The sequence below is a fragment of the Trichechus manatus genome, unplaced genomic scaffold (assembly GCF_000243295.1).
Source record: "Trichechus manatus latirostris isolate Lorelei unplaced genomic scaffold, TriManLat1.0 scaffold00150, whole genome shotgun sequence".
NCBI lineage: Eukaryota > Metazoa > Chordata > Mammalia > Sirenia > Trichechidae > Trichechus > Trichechus manatus.
Window position 1 is genome coordinate 4,574,055 of NW_004444086.1, and position 5,081 is coordinate 4,579,135.

The window sequence follows — 5,081 nt, forward strand, 5'->3', positions numbered from 1 at the left end:
GTTCCACTAGAGAACCCAGCCTAAGACAGTGACTCAAATAAAGGACCCAAATGCAGACCTGGTTCCAGGCTGCCCAAAGTCACACGAGAGTTTACATGACGTCAGTGTCTGTGTCAGCATTACGTTTTCATCAGCAGTGTGCAGCAGAGACGGGACCAAGAAGGTGATTCTGGTCAGGCAGTATGGGCTTATTTTGCCAAAGAAAACACAGCAGTTGCACCTTGTTTTGCAAAAACCATCAGTGTTTGGGAATGATTCTGATGATGATGATGAGACTTCTGTGAGTGAAACCCTTCAGAGGGAGCTGCTGAGAAGCAAGCGATGAAACAGACCAAACTGGAAACCCAAAAGATCCTTGCAGAAGATGCTGCCATATATGAATATGACAGTATTTATGATGAAATGCAGGGAAAAAAAAGGAAGAAAGTAATCCCAAATTGCTTTTGGGAGAAGAACGAAAGCCCAAATCTATTCACAATTTGTTAAAAGCAGTTGAGATCAGGAAAAAGGAGCAGGAAAAAAGAATGTAAAAGAAAATTCAGAGAGAATGAGAAATGAAAATTGATGATAAAGGCATTTGTGAGATCTGCTTATAAGAAAAAACTGAAAGAGAGAGCTGAAGAGGAAGGAAGAGAAAAAAGGGCTGCTGTACTCGAAGCGCGTTTGGATGTCACCAAGCAGAAAGATCTTAGTGGATTTTATAGACACCTATTAAATCAAACACGGGGCCCTGGTGGTGCAGTGGTTAAGGTTGGCAGTTGGAATCCACCAGCCACTCCTTGGAAACCTTATGGGGCAGTTCTACTCTGTCCTTATAGCATAGCTATGAGTCGGAATTGATTCCACAGCAACGGGGTTATTAAATTAAGCAGCTGGTGAAGAGGAAGTACCTAAATGCAGCTTCATGAAGCCAGGTCTGGGATAAAGCAAGACAAATCAAGAGGTTACTCCAATGAAATAAGTTTAGAGAACAGAATACCACATGAGAAATGCATTTTCCAAACTGGTATGAAGGCAGAGGAAAGCCCAGATGAAGTGACTTTGATGCTAAGAGCAGCAAGGATGATGAATTGAAGAAAATAATAAAGTGAACTTCAGAAGGGAAAAAGGCACAGAATCCTCTGAGAATGACCACAAGCATCACAGGAATCAAACCCACTCACAGTCATCTAATGAAGAAAGAGGACACAGTGCCAAATGTCACACAAAAAGTTCCAAGTTAAGAGGACATGAGAAAAGGGAAGATTCTCAACAAGGAAGATGATCCAGGGACCAGAAGAACTATTACACTGTGATTATCGAGAAGAAGAGAAGGATTCACATAGGCACAGAGAGGCTAGTCATAGAGATTCCCACTGGAAGAGGCATGAACAGGGAGATAAACAAAGAGGAAGAGACCATAGAGAAAGAGAAAGAAATGACAGAGACTGGAAAAGGGAGAAAGATCGGGATAAATATATCCCAGGAGAATAAGAAAGAGACAACTAAATGATCATGACTGGCACAGAAAGGAGGAGAGAAGGAAGGGAAAAGCAAAGCAAAGAAAAAGCATATGAAAGGGAGAAAGAAAAGATATGAAAACAATGATAAATACAGAGGTAGGGGAAAACAATGATAAATACAGAGGTAGGGGAAAACAAGAAGGAAGGGTTCAATCTTCAGAAAGAAATCGAGACAGAAAGGATAGAGTGAAGGACAGGTTGCTTGATCATTAAAAATCTGACAAAATGGAAAAGGACAAAGAAGGAACCAAGAGAAACCCTCTAGTTCTGAAACATCAAAACCCAGAATCACAGAGGAAGTGTAAGAGAAGTGCAAGGAGCAAGAGAGGGCACTGGAGGCTGTGAGCAAGTTTGCAAAGTGGAACAATGAAGACATTCCAACGTCAGCTAGAGACAAGTACCCAGCCAGGCTAATGGCATGGGTTAATGCAAAGATCTTTATTGAGAAATATACCATGGACTGTCAAAAGAAGGAACAAATCTGTCTTGGAAGAAGTATAGCCAGAATGCTTCTTAGAAGCAAGGATGGTAAGACTTCATCTCACAACCTTTGAACACATTATTAGGAGGGACCAGTCCCTGGAGAAGGACTTCATGCTTGGTAACGTAGAGGGTCAGTGAAAAACAGGAAGACCCTTGTGGTGGTTAAGATTGTGTGTCAACATGGCTGCGCCATGATTCTCAGTGTTTTAATGTAATCATTCCCATGATTGAATATACTGTGAGTAGCCAATCAGATGAAAGGAGTCTCCTTGGGGGTGTGGCCCACATCTGAATATAAGCAGATGTTCTGGCTTTTTGCTCTCTCTGGATCGTGCAGCTGCTTCCTGTCGTCTCATCTCCTGTTCTTGGGACTTGAGCTGTCAGCTTATCTGCCGAACCTGGGATTTGTCGATCTACACAGCCTGTGAGCGGGAGCCCTGCTCTCCGACCTGCCTATCTTGGGCTTGCCAGCTTCTGCGGCTGTGTGACTTGGGAGAGGCCTCTACCCTGATCCACGGACTTGGGATGTTCTAGCCTCTACAACTGCATAAGCTGTTTCCTTCATATAATCTATCTCTATATTTACACACTTTACTGGTTTTGCTTCTCTAGAGAACCCAGCCTAAGACAACCCTCAACGAGATGGTTTGACACAGTGGGTGCAACAATGGGCTCAAGCATAACAAGTGTTGTGAGGATGGTGCAGGACCAGGCAGTGTTCCGTTCTGTTGTACATTGGGTCGCTATGAGTCGGAACTGACTCAACGGCACCTACAACAACAGCATTGAGAAAGAACATGATTCATAGCTGCTCCAATGGAAACATCTGTGGAAGCACAGAAAATTTATTACTCCTGGAACTTGCTGCGTGAAAGCAAAAAGGGGTGTGTTAACAGTGGTTTGGGAAGGTATTTTTAAATACATTGTCAAAATTCACTTTTGGTTTAGGTTTAAATCAAAAGTCAGTCCTTTTAATTTGAATATTTGACTGAATTTATGTAATATTTACTTACCAATGCACCACATTCTTGGTTGTATCCAAGCAACCGTAATAGTGCGCTAAGTCCCTTCATTAAATCTTCACTTAATGAAGAAAATAGGCCCTGCTGCCAGCATGAATAATATTGGTTTTGTTTCAGGAGATGTTTTGTTTTATAAATATTGAATTTCAAATTAAAATTGGTGCATTTGAACAAAAATAGAAAAAGAAAGGATTAATGCCAACCAATTTGATAATCGCTGAGCTGGAGGTGCCAGTCACTTTGGGATTTAGGGCCCTCTTGGAATCAGTTTCTTTATAGAAACTGATTAATGAGAAATCACATTAGGCTTTTTACTGTATATAAATCAATTAGCTAAAAATAAGATTATGTCCATGGTGCAACAGAAGCAACAAAGAACCCTTTTTTTTCCAACACTTTCTGGTTCCAGGATGCTGCTTGAACTTGAAATTGTTCTTTTCTCCTGGTTTCCCAAAAAATATTGGAGGATCCCAATATGGGCTTATCTATGAAAATCTCCCACACAAACAAACAAAAAATACAATGGGGAGGTGATGAGGACTGGCTTTGGGGGCTGTCGATTTGACAGGTTATTCGAGGAAGTAAGCACAGGACTTGGGGTTAGATTTGCCTGAGTGGGAAGCTGGTCTCTGTGACTTGGGGCCAACAACTTAACCTGTCTAAGCTTTAGTTTCCCCATCTATACAATGTGATGATAATACATGTTATAGCATTGTTAGAATTAAATGAGAGAATGTGTATAAAACATTTAGCCCCTTTCTTCCACCCTCTTTCCCTGTCTCCCTTCCCTTTTCTCCCTCTCTCCTTCCCTTCTTTTTTCTACCGCACTCCTTTCCTTTTCTTCCTTCCCTCCCTCCTTCCCTCCATCTCTTCCTCCTACCCTTGCAAATGAATAGCGGCTAGTGTCCGAGCTATAACTGATGGTGGCAACGACCACATTCTACCTTGGAAATAACCATCTAGTTTAGGCTGAGACGAGAGAGGTCTCATAGCTATACTGCCAGGGTCGGCAAACTATGGTCTGCTGTCTGTGTTTGTATAGCCCACGAGCTAAGAATATTTTTTACATTTTTAAATAGTTTAAAAAAGTTTTAAAAAATACAGTTTTTTCAACAATTTTTGAAAACAACCCTTTTCAAAGATGAAAGACATAAAGTCTCATTACAGATCAGCATTAACAGATGAACATTTGTGGTCAATTTTGATGATCGGAATACTAACTTTGAACCCAAATTAAGCAAAATGTTATCCCTCCAAAAAACATTATGTTTTTTGTAAGTAGACCTGTATTACAAAAGAAGTACTCAATTCTTGTTATATTTTGAATTCTGTCAATAAAATGTGTGGAAATTTGTTTTTTTCTTTGTTATATAACCTATTGCCATCCAGTCGGTTCCAATTCAACAGCGACCCTATAGGATAGAGTAGAACTGCCCCATAGGGTTTCCAAGGCTGTGATCCTTAAGGAAGCAGACTGCCACATCTTTTTCCTGTGGAGTGGCTGGTGGGTTCAAACTTCGGACTTTTTTGTTAGTAGCCAAGCGCTTAACCACTGTGCCATCAGTAGCCACTTAATATCCTTGATTTTGCTCCTAGACCCACAAAGCCTACCATACTTACAGGAACAAATTGCTGACCTCTCTCTACTACAGTGAATTCCTTTGTCTAGTTGGAAGACAGATATCTCTTTTTTTTTTTTGGAGTTAAGGTATTAGTGTATGTGTGTGTGTGAGAGAGAGAGAGAGAGAGAGGGGAATGTAGGCTCCCAACCTCAAATACAAAGTTGAAAAGATGTATTTATATGCCAAGTGTATTGACCTCTGTCATTGCTTTATGCTTTTCCTGCCCCCTAAATACAAATCTAAAGTGATTCTTCACAAGAGGCAGAAATTGAGACTGGGAGCAGGAGTATAATGAGAAGAAATAAGTAATCATACCCTTTTTGACTCCTTGATCCTTCCTTCCAATAAATAAAATTTATTGGAGATGTGTTACGTGCCCACAGTACTAAGCCAAATGCAATGTAAGCTTCAGTAGAGCAGGAATGGTGTGCTGTTCACCACTGCTCTTTTGA

General features: G+C 40.8%; 1 pseudogene; it reads left to right on the forward strand.

The window, feature by feature from the left end:
- The first annotated feature begins 321 nt into the window (after positions 1-321).
- LOC101361712 (nuclear speckle splicing regulatory protein 1-like) lies at positions 322-1,773 on the forward strand (annotated as a pseudogene).
- Positions 1,774-5,081: the final 3,308 nt, after the last annotated feature.